A 15,347-nucleotide genomic window follows, 5' to 3' on the forward strand; every position below is an offset into this window, starting at 1 on the left:
CAATCTCACCCCTTTGCCCAAAACAAAATACCTTCAGTGGAGCTACAAGTAAAGCTGCAGATGGCCATCCATTGCAACGAGGATTGGCCAACCAGGTATTAATAGCAGAGTGACTCCACTGCCACGCCCTTTCACGCTGGACCTGCGCTTGTGATCAAGAGGCTGCACGCCAGTCCCATAGACCCGAGAGCCCAATTGAAAAGGTGCTTGCTTCTCACTTTATTTCTCTCGCTATTTCTTGCTGTTTTAGGCCGCTGACACGCCGCCTGCAGCCAAAGGACCAGCGCTGGAGTGCCCTTTGTCATTTTTACCAGCTGGCCATATTTTACAATCGAGCGTCAGAATACCAAACAGGTAAGAGTTAGGTCTGGGAATTGAGTCCACTTTCCATCGTGTGTCCCATAAAGCGGAAGTGTCCAGCCGAGTGCAAGCAGGTGCCTTTTGCCCGCGTGTGCTGGGACACTGCAGCTTTGGACGTGAGCCAACTTGCCCTTTTCAGTGGGCCAGTACCCGTGACTCCAGTGAGAGAAGAGGAAAAGAAAGAACTTTCCCCTTCTCTGTCGAGTGGCCCCAGTGGCCTAATGGATAAGGCACTGGCCTCCTAACCCAGGGATTGTGGGTTCGAGTCCCATCTGGGGTGGTTCGTGGCATTTTGTTCACACTTCTGCCAAAGCATGCAAAAGGTTTTTGCGGTAGTAGGGGGTGGGCGCAGGCTAGTACTTTGCTGGGCGCTGTGAAGTCCAGAACGTGCTCTGCTGGTAGCAGACTTTAAATGCCGGGAGACTGCAGAGTGTAGCAACGCCTCATGTCAGCGAAGAGACACAGATGAGTGGTAAGAAAGACAGGGAAAATATGCTTTCTGGAATCAGAGCTCCTGCAGACAGGGCTCACTCTTCTGCCAGCTCCGACCTGCTCCGATGAAAACGAAATAAAAGAGCAAAGGCTGCGCACTTTGAACCAATTATTCGAAGCATCGTATTGAAATGAAATAAAAGGTTAACAGCCCTGGGTGGCATCAAAGTGGAATTTCCTGAATATGTCACCAATGCCATGCAATGCGCCTGTTGCACAGTATCACGCCTGTTGCCGGCCCTCGCGCGGATGACTCTTTGGGATAGCAGAAAGTGGACGGAAGACTTTTAGGATGATAGTAAAAAAAACAGAAGCGAGCACATGACTTTATTTGCGACGATTGGCGAGTTTTGAATAAAATAGTGAAAATGAAGAAAAAGCGTCTTGCTGGAGAATGCGGGCATCGATCCCGCTACCTCTCGCATGCTAAGCGAGCGCTCTACCATCTGAGCTAATTCCCCTCCTCCTCGAAGGCTCTCGATACACTGCTTCAGAGCTGAAGCACAGTCTCCGGCTCACACTTGCTTGGCTGTCCAGGGACCTGTAGTGCATAAAGCCCTTTCTCTTCATCTGCCGCAGAGGAAATCACAATCTCACCCCTTTGCCCAAAACAAAATACCTTCAGTGGAGCTACAAGTAAAGCTGCAGATGGCCATCCATTGCAACGAGGATTGGCCAACCAGGTATTAATAGCAGAGTGACTCCACTCCCACGCCCTTTCACGCTGGACCTGCGCTTGTGATCAAGAGGCTGCACGCCAGTCCCATAGACCCGAGAGCCCAATTGAAAAGGTGCTTGCTTCTCACTTTATTTCTCTCGCTATTTCTTGCTGTTTTAGGCCGCTGACACGCCGCCTGCAGCCAAAGGACCAGCGCTGGAGTGCCCTTTGTCATTTTTACCAGCTGGCCATATTTTACAATCGAGCGTCAGAATACCAAACAGGTAAGAGTTAGGTCTGGGAATTGAGTCCACTTTCCATCGTGTGTCCCATAAAGCGGAAGTGTCCAGCCGAGTGCAAGCAGGTGCCTCTTGCCCGCGTGTGCTGGGACACTGCAGCTTTGGACGTGAGCCAACTTGCCCTTTTCAGTGGGCCAGTACCCGTGACTCCAGTGAGAGAAGAGGAAAAGAAAGAACTTTCCCCTTCTCTGTCGAGTTGCCCCAGTGGCCTAATGGATAAGGCACTGGCCTCCTAAGCCAGGGATTGTGGGTTCGAGTCCCATCTGGGGTGGTTCGTGGCATTTTGTTCACACTTCTGCCAAAGCATGCAAAAGGTTTTTGAGGTAGTAGGGGGTGGGCGCAGGCTAGTACTTTGCTGGGCGCTGTGAAGTCCAGAACGTGCTCTGCTGGTAGCAGACTTTAAATGCCGGGAGACTGCAGAGTGTAGCAACGCCTCATGTCAGCGAAGAGACACAGATGAGTGGTAAGAAAGACAGGGAAAATATGCTTTCTGGAATCAGAGCTCCTGCAGACAGGGCTCACTCTTCTGCCAGCTCCGACCTGCTCCGATGAAAACGAAATAAAAGAGCAAAGGCTGCGCACTTTGAACCAATTATTCGAAGCATCGTATTGAAATGAAATAAAAGGTTAACAGCCCTGGGTGGCATCAAAGTGGAATTTCCTGAATATGTCACCAATGCCATGCAATGCGCCTGTTGCACAGTATCACGCCTGTTGCCGGCCCTCGCGCGGGTGACTCTTTGGGATAGCAGAAAGTGGACGGAAGACTTTTAGGATGATAGTAAAAAAAACAGAAGCGAGCACATGACTTTATTTGCGACGATTGGCGAGTTTTGAATAAAATAGTGAAAATGAAGAAAAAGCGTCTTGCTGGAGAATGCGGGCATCGATCCCGCTACCTCTCGCATGCTAAGCGAGCGCTCTACCATCTGAGCTAATTCCCCTCCTCCTCGAAGGCTCTCGATACACTGCTTCAGAGCTGAAGCACAATCTCCGGCTCACACTTGCTTGGCTGTCCAGGGACCTGTAGTGCATAAAGCCCTTTCTCTTCATCTGCGGCAGAGGAAATCACAATCTCACCCCTTTGCCCAAAACAAAATACCTTCAGTGGAGCTACAAGTAAAGCTGCAGATGGCCATCCATTGCAACGAGGATTGGCCAACCAGGTATTAATAGCAGAGTGACTCCACTGCCACGCCCTTTCACGCTGGACCTGCGCTTGTGATCAAGAGGCTGCACGCCAGTCCCATAGACCCGAGAGCCCAATTGAAAAGGTGCTTGCTTCTCACTTTATTTCTCTCGCTATTTCTTGCTGTTTTAGGCCGCTGACACGCCGCCTGCAGCCAAAGGACCAGCGCTGGAGTGCCCTTTGTCATTTTTACCAGCTGGCCATATTTTACAATCGAGCGTCAGAATACCAAACAGGTAAGAGTTAGGTCTGGGAATTGAGTCCACTTTCCATCGTGTGTCCCATAAAGCGGAAGTGTCCAGCCGAGTGCAAGCAGGTGCCTTTTGCCCGCGTGTGCTGGGACACTGCAGCTTTGGACGTGAGCCAACTTGCCCTTTTCAGTGGGCCAGTACCCGTGACTCCAGTGAGAGAAGAGGAAAAGAAAGAACTTTCCCCTTCTCTGTCGAGTGGCCCCAGTGGCCTAATGGATAAGGCACTGGCCTCCTAAGCCAGGGATTGTGGGTTCGAGTCCCATCTGGGGTGGTTCGTGGCATTTTGTTCACACTTCTGCCAAAGCATGCAAAAGGTTTTTGCGGTAGTAGGGGGTGGGCGCAGGCTAGTACTTTGCTGGGCGCTGTGAAGTCCAGAACGTGCTCTGCTGGTAGCAGACTTTAAATGCCGGGAGACTGCAGAGTGTAGCAACGCCTCATGTCAGCGAAGAGACACAGATGAGTGGTAAGAAAGACAGGGAAAATATGCTTTCTGGAATCAGAGCTCCTGCAGACAGGGCTCACTCTTCTGCCAGCTCCGACCTGCTCCGATGAAAACGAAATAAAAGAGCAAAGGCTGCGCACTTTGAACCAATTATTCGAAGCATCGTATTGAAATGAAATAAAAGGTTAACAGCCCTGGGTGGCATCAAAGTGGAATTTCCTGAATATGTCACCAATGCCATGCAATGCGCCTGTTGCACAGTATCACGCCTGTTGCCGGCCCTCGCGCGGATGACTCTTTGGGATAGCAGAAAGTGGACGGAAGACTTTTAGGATGATAGTAAAAAAAACAGAAGCGAGCACATGACTTTATTTGCGACGATTGGCGAGTTTTGAATAAAATAGTGAAAATGAAGAAAAAGCGTCTTGCTGGAGAATGCGGGCATCGATCCCGCTACCTCTCGCATGCTAAGCGAGCGCTCTACCATCTGAGCTAATTCCCCTCCTCCTCGAAGGCTCTCGATACACTGCTTCAGAGCTGAAGCACAGTCTCCGGCTCACACTTGCTTGGCTGTCCAGGGACCTGTAGTGCATAAAGCCCTTTCTCTTCATCTGCCGCAGAGGAAATCACAATCTCACCCCTTTGCCCAAAACAAAATACCTTCAGTGGAGCTACAAGTAAAGCTGCAGATGGCCATCCATTGCAACGAGGATTGGCCAACCAGGTATTAATAGCAGAGTGACTCCACTCCCACGCCCTTTCACGCTGGACCTGCGCTTGTGATCAAGAGGCTGCACGCCAGTCCCATAGACCCGAGAGCCCAATTGAAAAGGTGCTTGCTTCTCACTTTATTTCTCTCGCTATTTCTTGCTGTTTTAGGCCGCTGACACGCCGCCTGCAGCCAAAGGACCAGCGCTGGAGTGCCCTTTGTCATTTTTACCAGCTGGCCATATTTTACAATCGAGCGTCAGAATACCAAACAGGTAAGAGTTAGGTCTGGGAATTGAGTCCACTTTCCATACTGTGTTCCATAAAGCGGAAGTGTCCAGCCGAGTGCAAGCAGGTGCCTCTTGCCCGCGTGTGCTGGGACACTGCAGCTTTGGACGTGAGCCAACTTGCCCTTTTCAGTGGGCCAGTACCCGTGACTCCAGTGAGAGAAGAGGAAAAGAAAGAACTTTCCCCTTCTCTGTCGAGTTGCCCCAGTGGCCTAATGGATAAGGCACTGGCCTCCTAAGCCAGGGATTGTGGGTTCGAGTCCCATCTGGGGTGGTTCGTGGCATTTTGTTCACACTTCTGCCAAAGCATGCAAAAGGTTTTTGCGGTAGTAGGGGGTGGGCGCAGGCTAGTACTTTGCTGGGCGCTGTGAAGTCCAGAACGTGCTCTGCTGGTAGCAGACTTTAAATGCCGGGAGACTGCAGAGTGTAGCAACGCCTCATGTCAGCGAAGAGACACAGATGAGTGGTAAGAAAGACAGGGAAAATATGCTTTCTGGAATCAGAGCTCCTGCAGACAGGGCTCACTCTTCTGCCAGCTCCGACCTGCTCCGATGAAAACGAAATAAAAGAGCAAAGGCTGCGCACTTTGAACCAATTATTCGAAGCATCGTATTGAAATGAAATAAAAGGTTAACAGCCCTGGGTGGCATCAAAGTGGAATTTCCTGAATATGTCACCAATGCCATGCAATGCGCCTGTTGCACAGTATCACGCCTGTTGCCGGCCCTCGCGCGGATGACTCTTTGGGATAGCAGAAAGTGGACGGAAGACTTTTAGGATGATAGTAAAAAAAACAGAAGCGAGCACATGACTTTATTTGCGACGATTGGCGAGTTTTGAATAAAATAGTGAAAATGAAGAAAAAGCGTCTTGCTGGAGAATGCGGGCATCGATCCCGCTACCTCTCGCATGCTAAGCGAGCGCTCTACCATCTGAGCTAATTCCCCTCCTCCTCGAAGGCTCTCGATACACTGCTTCAGAGCTGAAGCACAGTCTCCGGCTCACACTTGCTTGGCTGTCCAGGGACCTGTAGTGCATAAAGCCCTTTCTCTTCATCTGCCGCAGAGGAAATCACAATCTCACCCCTTTGCCCAAAACAAAATACCTTCAGTGGAGCTACAAGTAAAGCTGCAGATGGCCATCCATTGCAACGAGGATTGGCCAACCAGGTATTAATAGCAGAGTGACTCCACTCCCACGCCCTTTCACGCTGGACCTGCGCTTGTGATCAAGAGGCTGCACGCCAGTCCCATAGACCCGAGAGCCCAATTGAAAAGGTGCTTGCTTCTCACTTTATTTCTCTCGCTATTTCTTGCTGTTTTAGGCCGCTGACACGCCGCCTGCAGCCAAAGGACCAGCGCTGGAGTGCCCTTTGTCATTTTTACCAGCTGGCCATATTTTACAATCGAGCGTCAGAATACCAAACAGGTAAGAGTTAGGTCTGGGAATTGAGTCCACTTTCCATCGTGTGTCCCATAAAGCGGAAGTGTCCAGCCGAGTGCAAGCAGGTGCCTTTTGCCCGCGTGTGCTGGGACACTGCAGCTTTGGACGTGAGCCAACTTGCCCTTTTCAGTGGGCCAGTACCCGTGACTCCAGTGAGAGAAGAGGAAAAGAAAGAACTTTCCCCTTCTCTGTCGAGTGGCCCCAGTGGCCTAATGGATAAGGCACTGGCCTCCTAAGCCAGGGATTGTGGGTTCGAGTCCCATCTGGGGTGGTTCGTGGCATTTTGTTCACACTTCTGCCAAAGCATGCAAAAGGTTTTTGCGGTAGTAGGGGGTGGGCGCAGGCTAGTACTTTGCTGGGCGCTGTGAAGTCCAGAACGTGCTCTGCTGGTAGCAGACTTTAAATGCCGGGAGACTGCAGAGTGTAGCAACGCCTCATGTCAGCGAAGAGACACAGATGAGTGGTAAGAAAGACAGGGAAAATATGCTTTCTGGAATCAGAGCTCCTGCAGACAGGGCTCACTCTTCTGCCAGCTCCGACCTGCTCCGATGAAAACGAAATAAAAGAGCAAAGGCTGCGCACTTTGAACCAATTATTCGAAGCATCGTATTGAAATGAAATAAAAGGTTAACAGCCCTGGGTGGCATCAAAGTGGAATTTCCTGAATATGTCACCAATGCCATGCAATGCGCCTGTTGCACAGTATCACGCCTGTTGCCGGCCCTCGCGCGGGTGACTCTTTGGGATAGCAGAAAGTGGACGGAAGACTTTTAGGATGATAGTAAAAAAAACAGAAGCGAGCACATGACTTTATTTGCGACGATTGGCGAGTTTTGAATAAAATAGTGAAAATGAAGAAAAAGCGTCTTGCTGGAGAATGCGGGCATCGATCCCGCTACCTCTCACATGCTAAGCGAGCGCTCTACCATCTGAGCTAATTCCCCTCCTCCTCGAAGGCTCTCGATACACTGCTTCAGAGCTGAAGCACAATCTCCGGCTCACACTTGCTTGGCTGTCCAGGGACCTGTAGTGCATAAAGCCCTTTCTCTTCATCTGCGGCAGAGGAAATCACAATCTCACCCCTTTGCCCAAAACAAAATACCTTCAGTGGAGCTACAAGTAAAGCTGCAGATGGCCATCCATTGCAACGAGGATTGGCCAACCAGGTATTAATAGCAGAGTGACTCCACTGCCACGCCCTTTCACGCTGGACCTGCGCTTGTGATCAAGAGGCTGCACGCCAGTCCCATAGACCCGAGAGCCCAATTGAAAAGGTGCTTGCTTCTCACTTTATTTCTCTCGCTATTTCTTGCTGTTTTAGGCCGCTGACACGCCGCCTGCAGCCAAAGGACCAGCGCTGGAGTGCCCTTTGTCATTTTTACCAGCTGGCCATATTTTACAATCGAGCGTCAGAATACCAAACAGGTAAGAGTTAGGTCTGGGAATTGAGTCCACTTTCCATCGTGTGTCCCATAAAGCGGAAGTGTCCAGCCGAGTGCAAGCAGGTGCCTTTTGCCCGCGTGTGCTGGGACACTGCAGCTTTGGACGTGAGCCAACTTGCCCTTTTCAGTGGGCCAGTACCCGTGACTCCAGTGAGAGAAGAGGAAAAGAAAGAACTTTCCCCTTCTCTGTCGAGTGGCCCCAGTGGCCTAATGGATAAGGCACTGGCCTCCTAAGCCAGGGATTGTGGGTTCGAGTCCCATCTGGGGTGGTTCGTGGCATTTTGTTCACACTTCTGCCAAAGCATGCAAAAGGTTTTTGCGGTAGTAGGGGGTGGGCGCAGGCTAGTACTTTGCTGGGCGCTGTGAAGTCCAGAACGTGCTCTGCTGGTAGCAGACTTTAAATGCCGGGAGACTGCAGAGTGTAGCAACGCCTCATGTCAGCGAAGAGACACAGATGAGTGGTAAGAAAGACAGGGAAAATATGCTTTCTGGAATCAGAGCTCCTGCAGACAGGGCTCACTCTTCTGCCAGCTCCGACCTGCTCCGATGAAAACGAAATAAAAGAGCAAAGGCTGCGCACTTTGAACCAATTATTCGAAGCATCGTATTGAAATGAAATAAAAGGTTAACAGCCCTGGGTGGCATCAAAGTGGAATTTCCTGAATATGTCACCAATGCCATGCAATGCGCCTGTTGCACAGTATCACGCCTGTTGCCGGCCCTCGCGCGGATGACTCTTTGGGATAGCAGAAAGTGGACGGAAGACTTTTAGGATGATAGTAAAAAAAACAGAAGCGAGCACATGACTTTATTTGCGACGATTGGCGAGTTTTGAATAAAATAGTGAAAATGAAGAAAAAGCGTCTTGCTGGAGAATGCGGGCATCGATCCCGCTACCTCTCGCATGCTAAGCGAGCGCTCTACCATCTGAGCTAATTCCCCTCCTCCTCGAAGGCTCTCGATACACTGCTTCAGAGCTGAAGCACAGTCTCCGGCTCACACTTGCTTGGCTGTCCAGGGACCTGTAGTGCATAAAGCCCTTTCTCTTCATCTGCCGCAGAGGAAATCACAATCTCACCCCTTTGCCCAAAACAAAATACCTTCAGTGGAGCTACAAGTAAAGCTGCAGATGGCCATCCATTGCAACGAGGATTGGCCAACCAGGTATTAATAGCAGAGTGACTCCACTCCCACGCCCTTTCACGCTGGACCTGCGCTTGTGATCAAGAGGCTGCACGCCAGTCCCATAGACCCGAGAGCCCAATTGAAAAGGTGCTTGCTTCTCACTTTATTTCTCTCGCTATTTCTTGCTGTTTTAGGCCGCTGACACGCCGCCTGCAGCCAAAGGACCAGCGCTGGAGTGCCCTTTGTCATTTTTACCAGCTGGCCATATTTTACAATCGAGCGTCAGAATACCAAACAGGTAAGAGTTAGGTCTGGGAATTGAGTCCACTTTCCATACTGTGTTCCATAAAGCGGAAGTGTCCAGCCGAGTGCAAGCAGGTGCCTCTTGCCCGCGTGTGCTGGGACACTGCAGCTTTGGACGTGAGCCAACTTGCCCTTTTCAGTGGGCCAGTACCCGTGACTCCAGTGAGAGAAGAGGAAAAGAAAGAACTTTCCCCTTCTCTGTCGAGTTGCCCCAGTGGCCTAATGGATAAGGCACTGGCCTCCTAAGCCAGGGATTGTGGGTTCGAGTCCCATCTGGGGTGGTTCGTGGCATTTTGTTCACACTTCTGCCAAAGCATGCAAAAGGTTTTTGAGGTAGTAGGGGGTGGGCGCAGGCTAGTACTTTGCTGGGCGCTGTGAAGTCCAGAACGTGCTCTGCTGGTAGCAGACTTTAAATGCCGGGAGACTGCAGAGTGTAGCAACGCCTCATGTCAGCGAAGAGACACAGATGAGTGGTAAGAAAGACAGGGAAAATATGCTTTCTGGAATCAGAGCTCCTGCAGACAGGGCTCACTCTTCTGCCAGCTCCGACCTGCTCCGATGAAAACGAAATAAAAGAGCAAAGGCTGCGCACTTTGAACCAATTATTCGAAGCATCGTATTGAAATGAAATAAAAGGTTAACAGCCCTGGGTGGCATCAAAGTGGAATTTCCTGAATATGTCACCAATGCCATGCAATGCGCCTGTTGCACAGTATCACGCCTGTTGCCGGCCCTCGCGCGGGTGACTCTTTGGGATAGCAGAAAGTGGACGGAAGACTTTTAGGATGATAGTAAAAAAAACAGAAGCGAGCACATGACTTTATTTGCGACGATTGGCGAGTTTTGAATAAAATAGTGAAAATGAAGAAAAAGCGTCTTGCTGGAGAATGCGGGCATCGATCCCGCTACCTCTCGCATGCTAAGCGAGCGCTCTACCATCTGAGCTAATTCCCCTCCTCCTCGAAGGCTCTCGATACACTGCTTCAGAGCTGAAGCACAATCTCCGGCTCACACTTGCTTGGCTGTCCAGGGACCTGTAGTGCATAAAGCCCTTTCTCTTCATCTGCGGCAGAGGAAATCACAATCTCACCCCTTTGCCCAAAACAAAATACCTTCAGTGGAGCTACAAGTAAAGCTGCAGATGGCCATCCATTGCAACGAGGATTGGCCAACCAGGTATTAATAGCAGAGTGACTCCACTGCCACGCCCTTTCACGCTGGACCTGCGCTTGTGATCAAGAGGCTGCACGCCAGTCCCATAGACCCGAGAGCCCAATTGAAAAGGTGCTTGCTTCTCACTTTATTTCTCTCGCTATTTCTTGCTGTTTTAGGCCGCTGACACGCCGCCTGCAGCCAAAGGACCAGCGCTGGAGTGCCCTTTGTCATTTTTACCAGCTGGCCATATTTTACAATCGAGCGTCAGAATACCAAACAGGTAAGAGTTAGGTCTGGGAATTGAGTCCACTTTCCATCGTGTGTCCCATAAAGCGGAAGTGTCCAGCCGAGTGCAAGCAGGTGCCTTTTGCCCGCGTGTGCTGGGACACTGCAGCTTTGGACGTGAGCCAACTTGCCCTTTTCAGTGGGCCAGTACCCGTGACTCCAGTGAGAGAAGAGGAAAAGAAAGAACTTTCCCCTTCTCTGTCGAGTGGCCCCAGTGGCCTAATGGATAAGGCACTGGCCTCCTAAGCCAGGGATTGTGGGTTCGAGTCCCATCTGGGGTGGTTCGAGGCATTTTGTTCACACTTCTGCCAAAGCATGCAAAAGGTTTTTGCGGTAGTAGGGGGTGGGCGCAGGCTAGTACTTTGCTGGGCGCTGTGAAGTCCAGAACGTGCTCTGCTGGTAGCAGACTTTAAATGCCGGGAGACTGCAGAGTGTAGCAACGCCTCATGTCAGCGAAGAGACACAGATGAGTGGTAAGAAAGACAGGGAAAATATGCTTTCTGGAATCAGAGCTCCTGCAGACAGGGCTCACTCTTCTGCCAGCTCCGACCTGCTCCGATGAAAACGAAATAAAAGAGCAAAGGCTGCGCACTTTGAACCAATTATTCGAAGCATCGTATTGAAATGAAATAAAAGGTTAACAGCCCTGGGTGGCATCAAAGTGGAATTTCCTGAATATGTCACCAATGCCATGCAATGCGCCTGTTGCACAGTATCACGCCTGTTGCCGGCCCTCGCGCGGATGACTCTTTGGGATAGCAGAAAGTGGACGGAAGACTTTTAGGATGATAGTAAAAAAAACAGAAGCGAGCACATGACTTTATTTGCGACGATTGGCGAGTTTTGAATAAAATAGTGAAAATGAAGAAAAAGCGTCTTGCTGGAGAATGCGGGCATCGATCCCGCTACCTCTCGCATGCTAAGCGAGCGCTCTACCATCTGAGCTAATTCCCCTCCTCCTCGAAGGCTCTCGATACACTGCTTCAGAGCTGAAGCACAATCTCCGGCTCACACTTGCTTGGCTGTCCAGGGACCTGTAGTGCATAAAGCCCTTTCTCTTCATCTGCGGCAGAGGAAATCACAATCTCACCCCTTTGCCCAAAACAAAATACCTTCAGTGGAGCTACAAGTAAAGCTGCAGATGGCCATCCATTGCAACGAGGATTGGCCAACCAGGTATTAATAGCAGAGTGACTCCACTCCCACGCCCTTTCACGCTGGACCTGCGCTTGTGATCAAGAGGCTGCACGCCAGTCCCATAGACCCGAGAGCCCAATTGAAAAGGTGCTTGCTTCTCACTTTATTTCTCTCGCTATTTCTTGCTGTTTTAGGCCGCTGACACGCCGCCTGCAGCCAAAGGACCAGCGCTGGAGTGCCCTTTGTCATTTTTACCAGCTGGCCATATTTTACAATCGAGCGTCAGAATACCAAACAGGTAAGAGTTAGGTCTGGGAATTGAGTCCACTTTCCATCGTGTGTCCCATAAAGCGGAAGTGTCCAGCCGAGTGCAAGCAGGTGCCTTTTGCCCGCGTGTGCTGGGACACTGCAGCTTTGGACGTGAGCCAACTTGCCCTTTTCAGTGGGCCAGTACCCGTGACTCCAGTGAGAGAAGAGGAAAAGAAAGAACTTTCCCCTTCTCTGTCGAGTGGCCCCAGTGGCCTAATGGATAAGGCACTGGCCTCCTAAGCCAGGGATTGTGGGTTCGAGTCCCATCTGGGGTGGTTCGTGGCATTTTGTTCACACTTCTGCCAAAGCATGCAAAAGGTTTTTGCGGTAGTAGGGGGTGGGCGCAGGCTAGTACTTTGCTGGGCGCTGTGAAGTCCAGAACGTGCTCTGCTGGTAGCAGACTTTAAATGCCGGGAGACTGCAGAGTGTAGCAACGCCTCATGTCAGCGAAGAGACACAGATGAGTGGTAAGAAAGACAGGGAAAATATGCTTTCTGGAATCAGAGCTCCTGCAGACAGGGCTCACTCTTCTGCCAGCTCCGACCTGCTCCGATGAAAACGAAATAAAAGAGCAAAGGCTGCGCACTTTGAACCAATTATTCGAAGCATCGTATTGAAATGAAATAAAAGGTTAACAGCCCTGGGTGGCATCAAAGTGGAATTTCCTGAATATGTCACCAATGCCATGCAATGCGCCTGTTGCACAGTATCACGCCTGTTGCCGGCCCTCGCGCGGGTGACTCTTTGGGATAGCAGAAAGTGGACGGAAGACTTTTAGGATGATAGTAAAAAAAACAGAAGCGAGCACATGACTTTATTTGCGACGATTGGCGAGTTTTGAATAAAATAGTGAAAATGAAGAAAAAGCGTCTTGCTGGAGAATGCGGGCATCGATCCCGCTACCTCTCACATGCTAAGCGAGCGCTCTACCATCTGAGCTAATTCCCCTCCTCCTCGAAGGCTCTCGATACACTGCTTCAGAGCTGAAGCACAATCTCCGGCTCACACTTGCTTGGCTGTCCAGGGACCTGTAGTGCATAAAGCCCTTTCTCTTCATCTGCGGCAGAGGAAATCACAATCTCACCCCTTTGCCCAAAACAAAATACCTTCAGTGGAGCTACAAGTAAAGCTGCAGATGGCCATCCATTGCAACGAGGATTGGCCAACCAGGTATTAATAGCAGAGTGACTCCACTGCCACGCCCTTTCACGCTGGACCTGCGCTTGTGATCAAGAGGCTGCACGCCAGTCCCATAGACCCGAGAGCCCAATTGAAAAGGTGCTTGCTTCTCACTTTATTTCTCTCGCTATTTCTTGCTGTTTTAGGCCGCTGACACGCCGCCTGCAGCCAAAGGACCAGCGCTGGAGTGCCCTTTGTCATTTTTACCAGCTGGCCATATTTTACAATCGAGCGTCAGAATACCAAACAGGTAAGAGTTAGGTCTGGGAATTGAGTCCACTTTCCATCGTGTGTCCCATAAAGCGGAAGTGTCCAGCCGAGTGCAAGCAGGTGCCTTTTGCCCGCGTGTGCTGGGACACTGCAGCTTTGGACGTGAGCCAACTTGCCCTTTTCAGTGGGCCAGTACCCGTGACTCCAGTGAGAGAAGAGGAAAAGAAAGAACTTTCCCCTTCTCTGTCGAGTGGCCCCAGTGGCCTAATGGATAAGGCACTGGCCTCCTAAGCCAGGGATTGTGGGTTCGAGTCCCATCTGGGGTGGTTCGTGGCATTTTGTTCACACTTCTGCCAAAGCATGCAAAAGGTTTTTGCGGTAGTAGGGGGTGGGCGCAGGCTAGTACTTTGCTGGGCGCTGTGAAGTCCAGAACGTGCTCTGCTGGTAGCAGACTTTAAATGCCGGGAGACTGCAGAGTGTAGCAACGCCTCATGTCAGCGAAGAGACACAGATGAGTGGTAAGAAAGACAGGGAAAATATGCTTTCTGGAATCAGAGCTCCTGCAGACAGGGCTCACTCTTCTGCCAGCTCCGACCTGCTCCGATGAAAACGAAATAAAAGAGCAAAGGCTGCGCACTTTGAACCAATTATTCGAAGCATCGTATTGAAATGAAATAAAAGGTTAACAGCCCTGGGTGGCATCAAAGTGGAATTTCCTGAATATGTCACCAATGCCATGCAATGCGCCTGTTGCACAGTATCACGCCTGTTGCCGGCCCTCGCGCGGATGACTCTTTGGGATAGCAGAAAGTGGACGGAAGACTTTTAGGATGATAGTAAAAAAAACAGAAGCGAGCACATGACTTTATTTGCGACGATTGGCGAGTTTTGAATAAAATAGTGAAAATGAAGAAAAAGCGTCTTGCTGGAGAATGCGGGCATCGATCCCGCTACCTCTCGCATGCTAAGCGAGCGCTCTACCATCTGAGCTAATTCCCCTCCTCCTCGAAGGCTCTCGATACACTGCTTCAGAGCTGAAGCACAGTCTCCGGCTCACACTTGCTTGGCTGTCCAGGGACCTGTAGTGCATAAAGCCCTTTCTCTTCATCTGCCGCAGAGGAAATCACAATCTCACCCCTTTGCCCAAAACAAAATACCTTCAGTGGAGCTACAAGTAAAGCTGCAGATGGCCATCCATTGCAACGAGGATTGGCCAACCAGGTATTAATAGCAGAGTGACTCCACTCCCACGCCCTTTCACGCTGGACCTGCGCTTGTGATCAAGAGGCTGCACGCCAGTCCCATAGACCCGAGAGCCCAATTGAAAAGGTGCTTGCTTCTCACTTTATTTCTCTCGCTATTTCTTGCTGTTTTAGGCCGCTGACACGCCGCCTGCAGCCAAAGGACCAGCGCTGGAGTGCCCTTTGTCATTTTTACCAGCTGGCCATATTTTACAATCGAGCGTCAGAATACCAAACAGGTAAGAGTTAGGTCTGGGAATTGAGTCCACTTTCCATACTGTGTTCCATAAAGCGGAAGTGTCCAGCCGAGTGCAAGCAGGTGCCTCTTGCCCGCGTGTGCTGGGACACTGCAGCTTTGGACGTGAGCCAACTTGCCCTTTTCAGTGGGCCAGTACCCGTGACTCCAGTGAGAGAAGAGGAAAAGAAAGAACTTTCCCCTTCTCTGTCGAGTTGCCCCAGTGGCCTAATGGATAAGGCACTGGCCTCCTAAGCCAGGGATTGTGGGTTCGAGTCCCATCTGGGGTGGTTCGTGGCATTTTGTTCACACTTCTGCCAAAGCATGCAAAAGGTTTTTGAGGTAGTAGGGGGTGGGCGCAGGCTAGTACTTTGCTGGGCGCTGTGAAGTCCAGAACGTGCTCTGCTGGTAGCAGACTTTAAATGCCGGGAGACTGCAGAGTGTAGCAACGCCTCATGTCAGCGAAGAGACACAGATGAGTGGTAAGAAAGACAGGGAAAATATGCTTTCTGGAATCAGAGCTCCTGCAGACAGGGCTCACTCTTCTGCCAGCTCCGACCTGCTCCGATGAAAACGAAATAAAAGAGCAAAGGCTGC

General features: G+C 50.7%; 21 non-coding genes across 21 annotated transcripts; 11 read left to right on the forward strand and 10 right to left on the reverse strand.

Annotated features, from left to right (window-relative positions):
• Positions 1-567: 567 nt before the first annotated feature.
• On the forward strand, positions 568-640 carry TRNAR-CCU (transfer RNA arginine (anticodon CCU)). The gene has a single exon. It is a non-coding gene; the product is annotated as a tRNA-Arg (tRNA).
• A 600-nt stretch (positions 641-1,240) lies between these two features.
• On the reverse strand, positions 1,241-1,313 carry TRNAA-AGC (transfer RNA alanine (anticodon AGC)). The gene has a single exon. It is a non-coding gene; the product is annotated as a tRNA-Ala (tRNA).
• Positions 1,314-2,007: 694 nt separating this feature from the next.
• On the forward strand, positions 2,008-2,080 carry TRNAR-CCU (transfer RNA arginine (anticodon CCU)). Its single transcript has one exon. It is a non-coding gene; the product is annotated as a tRNA-Arg (tRNA).
• A 600-nt stretch (positions 2,081-2,680) lies between these two features.
• TRNAA-AGC (transfer RNA alanine (anticodon AGC)) lies at positions 2,681-2,753 on the reverse strand. Its single transcript has one exon. It is a non-coding gene; the product is annotated as a tRNA-Ala (tRNA).
• Positions 2,754-3,447: 694 nt separating this feature from the next.
• TRNAR-CCU (transfer RNA arginine (anticodon CCU)) lies at positions 3,448-3,520 on the forward strand. The gene has a single exon. It is a non-coding gene; the product is annotated as a tRNA-Arg (tRNA).
• A 600-nt stretch (positions 3,521-4,120) lies between these two features.
• TRNAA-AGC (transfer RNA alanine (anticodon AGC)) lies at positions 4,121-4,193 on the reverse strand. The gene has a single exon. It is a non-coding gene; the product is annotated as a tRNA-Ala (tRNA).
• A 694-nt stretch (positions 4,194-4,887) lies between these two features.
• On the forward strand, positions 4,888-4,960 carry TRNAR-CCU (transfer RNA arginine (anticodon CCU)). The gene has a single exon. It is a non-coding gene; the product is annotated as a tRNA-Arg (tRNA).
• Positions 4,961-5,560: 600 nt separating this feature from the next.
• TRNAA-AGC (transfer RNA alanine (anticodon AGC)) lies at positions 5,561-5,633 on the reverse strand. Its single transcript has one exon. It is a non-coding gene; the product is annotated as a tRNA-Ala (tRNA).
• Positions 5,634-6,327: 694 nt separating this feature from the next.
• TRNAR-CCU (transfer RNA arginine (anticodon CCU)) lies at positions 6,328-6,400 on the forward strand. The gene has a single exon. It is a non-coding gene; the product is annotated as a tRNA-Arg (tRNA).
• Positions 6,401-7,000: 600 nt separating this feature from the next.
• Positions 7,001-7,073, reverse strand: TRNAA-AGC (transfer RNA alanine (anticodon AGC)). Its single transcript has one exon. It is a non-coding gene; the product is annotated as a tRNA-Ala (tRNA).
• A 694-nt stretch (positions 7,074-7,767) lies between these two features.
• TRNAR-CCU (transfer RNA arginine (anticodon CCU)) lies at positions 7,768-7,840 on the forward strand. Its single transcript has one exon. It is a non-coding gene; the product is annotated as a tRNA-Arg (tRNA).
• A 600-nt stretch (positions 7,841-8,440) lies between these two features.
• TRNAA-AGC (transfer RNA alanine (anticodon AGC)) lies at positions 8,441-8,513 on the reverse strand. Its single transcript has one exon. It is a non-coding gene; the product is annotated as a tRNA-Ala (tRNA).
• A 694-nt stretch (positions 8,514-9,207) lies between these two features.
• TRNAR-CCU (transfer RNA arginine (anticodon CCU)) lies at positions 9,208-9,280 on the forward strand. The gene has a single exon. It is a non-coding gene; the product is annotated as a tRNA-Arg (tRNA).
• Positions 9,281-9,880: 600 nt separating this feature from the next.
• On the reverse strand, positions 9,881-9,953 carry TRNAA-AGC (transfer RNA alanine (anticodon AGC)). The gene has a single exon. It is a non-coding gene; the product is annotated as a tRNA-Ala (tRNA).
• Positions 9,954-10,647: 694 nt separating this feature from the next.
• On the forward strand, positions 10,648-10,720 carry TRNAR-CCU (transfer RNA arginine (anticodon CCU)). The gene has a single exon. It is a non-coding gene; the product is annotated as a tRNA-Arg (tRNA).
• A 600-nt stretch (positions 10,721-11,320) lies between these two features.
• TRNAA-AGC (transfer RNA alanine (anticodon AGC)) lies at positions 11,321-11,393 on the reverse strand. The gene has a single exon. It is a non-coding gene; the product is annotated as a tRNA-Ala (tRNA).
• A 694-nt stretch (positions 11,394-12,087) lies between these two features.
• On the forward strand, positions 12,088-12,160 carry TRNAR-CCU (transfer RNA arginine (anticodon CCU)). Its single transcript has one exon. It is a non-coding gene; the product is annotated as a tRNA-Arg (tRNA).
• A 600-nt stretch (positions 12,161-12,760) lies between these two features.
• TRNAA-AGC (transfer RNA alanine (anticodon AGC)) lies at positions 12,761-12,833 on the reverse strand. The gene has a single exon. It is a non-coding gene; the product is annotated as a tRNA-Ala (tRNA).
• Positions 12,834-13,527: 694 nt separating this feature from the next.
• Positions 13,528-13,600, forward strand: TRNAR-CCU (transfer RNA arginine (anticodon CCU)). Its single transcript has one exon. It is a non-coding gene; the product is annotated as a tRNA-Arg (tRNA).
• Positions 13,601-14,200: 600 nt separating this feature from the next.
• On the reverse strand, positions 14,201-14,273 carry TRNAA-AGC (transfer RNA alanine (anticodon AGC)). Its single transcript has one exon. It is a non-coding gene; the product is annotated as a tRNA-Ala (tRNA).
• A 694-nt stretch (positions 14,274-14,967) lies between these two features.
• Positions 14,968-15,040, forward strand: TRNAR-CCU (transfer RNA arginine (anticodon CCU)). Its single transcript has one exon. It is a non-coding gene; the product is annotated as a tRNA-Arg (tRNA).
• Positions 15,041-15,347: the final 307 nt, after the last annotated feature.

Source organism: Ambystoma mexicanum, chromosome 5q, assembly GCF_040938575.1.
Source record: "Ambystoma mexicanum isolate Mex_15411 chromosome 5q, UKY_AmexF1_1, whole genome shotgun sequence".
NCBI lineage: Eukaryota > Metazoa > Chordata > Amphibia > Caudata > Ambystomatidae > Ambystoma > Ambystoma mexicanum.